Here is a 3,404-nt window from a genome sequence, read left to right on the forward strand (position 1 = left end):
AGACACCTGAGCACACCTGGATACACCTGGATACACCTGGATACACCTGGGCACACCTGGATGGACGTGGACCCTCCTGAGATACACCTGGGCACACCTGGGCACACCTGGATGGACATTGACACACCTGGGCACACCTGAGATACACCTGAGAGATACCTGGATGGATAATGGATACACCTGCATGGACATTGACGCACCTGGGCACACCTGGGCACACCTGGGCACACCTGGGCACACCTGGGCACACCTGGATGGACGTGGGCACACTGGAGTGGTTTCTGGGGGCCCCAGGTGTGCCCAGGTGTGCCCAGGTGTGCCCGTGCCCGTCCTGACCTCACCTGGGCACACCTGGAGGGGTCACCTGTGCTGTTATTGGAGGTCTCAGGTGTGCGGTGGGCGTGGCCCAGGTGTGAGAAGGAATCCCAGGTGTGTGATTGGCTCCCAGCTGTGCGGTGGGCGTGGCCAGGAGTGAAAATGAATCTCAGGTGTGCGGTGGGCGTGGCCCAGGTGTGTGAATGGTTCCCAGGTGGGCGTGGCCCAGGTGTGTGAATGGTTCCCAGGTGGGCGTGGCCCAGGTGTGTAAATGAACCTCAGATGTCTTGTGGGCGTGGCCCAGGTGTGTGAATGAATCTCAGGTGTGCAGTGGGCGTGGCCAGGTGTGAAAATGAACCTCAGCTGTGTGATTGGCTCCCAGGTGTGATGTGGGCGTGGCCAGGTGTAAATGAACCTCAGGTGTGCAGTAGGCGTGGCCCAGGTGTTTGGTGGGCGTGGCCAAGGTGTGTAAATGAATCCCAGGTGTGTGATTGGCTCCCAGGTGTGCGGTGGGCGTGGCCAGGTGTGAAAATGAACCTCAGGTGGCGTGGCCAGGTGTGTGAATGAATCCCAGGTGTGTGATTGGCTCCCAGGTGGGCGGTGGGCGTGGCCCAGGTGTGAAGATGAACCTCAGGTGTGCAGTGGGCGTGGCCCAGGTGCGCAGTGGGCGTGGCCAAGGTGTCTGATTGGCTCCCAGGTGGGCGTGGCCAGGGGTGTATAAATGAATCCCAGGTGTGTGATTGGCTCCCAGGTGTGCAATGGGCGTGGCCCAGGTATGGAAATGAACTTCAGGTGTGCAGTGGGCGTGTCCCAGGTGTGTGAATCTCCCCCAGGTGTGTGATTGGCTCCCAGCTGTGCGGTGGGCGTGGCCAGGTATGCAAATGAATTCCAGGTGTTTGGTGGGTGTGTCCAGGTGTGTGAATGGCTCCCAGGTGTGCAGTGGGCGTGGCCCAGGTGTGTGATTGGCTCCCAGGTATGCGGTGGGCGTGGCCAGGTGTGAAAATGAACCTCAGGTGTGTGGTGGGCGTGGCCAGGTGTGTAATTGGCTCCCAGGTGTGCAGTGGGCGTGGCCAGGTGTGCGAATGAATCCCAGGTGTGTGATTGGCTCCCAGGTGTGCGGTGGGGCGTGGCCAGGTGTGCGAATGAATCCCAGGTGCGTGATTGGCTCCCAGGTGTGCAGTGGGCGTGGCCAAGGGTGTGTAAATGAATTCCAGGTGTTTGGTGGGTGTGGCCAGGTGTGTAAATGGTTCCCAGGTGTGTGATTGGCTCCCAGGTGTGCAGTGGGCGTGGCCAGGTGTGTAAATGAATCCCAGGTGTGTGATTGGCTCCCTGGTGTGCGGTGGGCGTGTCCCAGGTATGCAAATGAAGCCCCTCCCCCCCAGCAATAAACGCACCTGGACTCACCTGCCCGAGTCACCTGTGCCTTTATTTGGGGGGGGGATGGGGGGGTGGGGGAGGGGAATCGAGTCCAGGTGGGCGGGGAGGGGCCCAGGTGAGGCCCCAGGTGTCCGAGGGGGGCCCAGGTGAGATCCAGGTGTCCAAGGGGGCCCAGGTGGGTTTCAGGTGAGCCCCAGGTGGGTCCCAGGTGGGTTTCAGGTATCCCAGGTGAGCCCCCAGGTGGGTTCCAGGTGTTCAGGGTGGGTCCCAGGTGAGTTCCAGGTGGGTTCCAGGTGTTCTGGGCGGGTCTCAGGTGGTCCCAGGTGAGTTCCAGGTGGGTCCCGGGGGGTCCCAGGTGAATTCCAGGTGTCAAGGGTGGGGTCCCAGGTGAGTTCCAGGTGGGTTCCAGGTGTTCAGGGTGGGTTTCAGGTGTCCAAGGGTGGTCTCAGGTGGGTTCCAGGTGTTCACAGGGGGGTCCCAGGTGAGTTCCAGGTGGGTCTCAGGTGGGTTCCAGGTGTTCACAGGGGGTCCCAGGTGGGTCCCAGGTATCCCAGGTGAGCCCCAGGTGGGTTCCAGGTGTTCAGGGTGGGTCCAGGTGAGATCCAGGTGGGTTCCAGGTGGGTCTCAGGAATCCCAGGTGGGTTCCAGGTGTCAAGGGGGAGTCCAAGGGTGGTCTCAGGTGTGTCCCAGGTGGGTTTCAGGTGTTCAGGAGGGTCCCAGGGTGGTCCAGGTATCCCAGGTGCATCTCAGGTGGGTTCCAGGTGGGTCTCAGGTGTCCGAGGGGGGGGCCCAGGTGAGTTCCAGGTGGGTTCCAGGTGTTCAGGGTGGGTTTCAGGTGTCCAAGGGTGGTCCCAGGTGGGTCTCAGGTGTTCTCGGGGGTCCCAGGTGAGTCCCAGGTATCCCAGGTGCATCTCAGGTGGGTTCCAGGTGGGTCTCAGGTGTTCTCGGGGGTCCCAGGGGGGTCCCAGGTATCCCAGGTGGGTCTCAGGTGGGTTCCAGGTGGGTTCCAGGTGTTCACAGGGGGGGGTCCCAGGTGAGTTCCAGGTGGGTCTCAGGTGAGTTCAGGTGTTCTTGGGGGTGCCAGGTGTCCAGGAGGGTCCAAGGGGGGTTCCAGGTGTGCCCAGGTGAGCTCCAGGGGTTCAGGGAGGATCCCAAGTGTCCAGGGAGGGTCCCAGGTGAGTCTCGGGTATCCCAGGTGGGTTCCAGGTGTCCAAGGAAGGTCCCAGGTGAGTTCCAGGTGTCCAGGGAGGGTCCAAGGGGGGTCCCAGGTGAGCCCAGGTGTGCCCAGGTGTGCCCGGGTGTTCCTCTCAGTAGTAAAGCTCCCGATCCCACCAACCTGGGAGGGGAGAGAACGCGGACAGGTGAGGGGGGGGGGCAGTGCCCAGGTGCCCCAGGTGTGTCCCCAGGTGTATCCCAGGTGTGCCCAGGTGTGCTGGGCATGTCCCAGGTGCCCCCAGTGTCCCCAGGTGTCCCCAGGTGTGTGCCCAGGTGTGCCCAGGTGCCCCCAGGTGCCCCCAGGTGTGCCCAGGTGCCCCCAGGTGTGCCCCCAGGTGTATCCCAGGTGCCCCCAGGTGTGCCCAGGTGTATCTCAGGTGCTCCCAGGTGCCCCCAGGTGTGCCCAGGTGTGCCCAGGTGCTCCCAGGTGCCCCCAGGTGTGCCCAGGTGCCCCCAGGTGTATCTCAGGTGTGCCCAGGTGGTGCCAGGTGTGTCAC

At 62.8% G+C, this 3,404-nt stretch overlaps 1 long non-coding RNA gene across 3 annotated transcripts; it reads left to right on the forward strand.

Moving 5' to 3' along the window:
* Positions 1-587: 587 nt before the first annotated feature.
* LOC135292384 (uncharacterized) lies at positions 588-1,718 on the forward strand. 3 transcript variants are annotated; one of them, XR_010354759.1, is made up of 3 exons: positions 605-659; positions 780-838; positions 871-1,718. It is a non-coding gene; the product is annotated as an uncharacterized LOC135292384 (long non-coding RNA). The 3 variants fall into 3 exon arrangements; XR_010354757.1 differs by having other exon boundaries at positions 588-718; positions 780-1,718; XR_010354758.1 differs by having other exon boundaries at positions 780-1,718.
* Positions 1,719-3,404: the final 1,686 nt, after the last annotated feature.

This window comes from Passer domesticus, unplaced genomic scaffold, assembly GCF_036417665.1.
Source record: "Passer domesticus isolate bPasDom1 unplaced genomic scaffold, bPasDom1.hap1 HAP1_SCAFFOLD_325, whole genome shotgun sequence".
NCBI classification, from domain to species: domain Eukaryota; kingdom Metazoa; phylum Chordata; class Aves; order Passeriformes; family Passeridae; genus Passer; species Passer domesticus.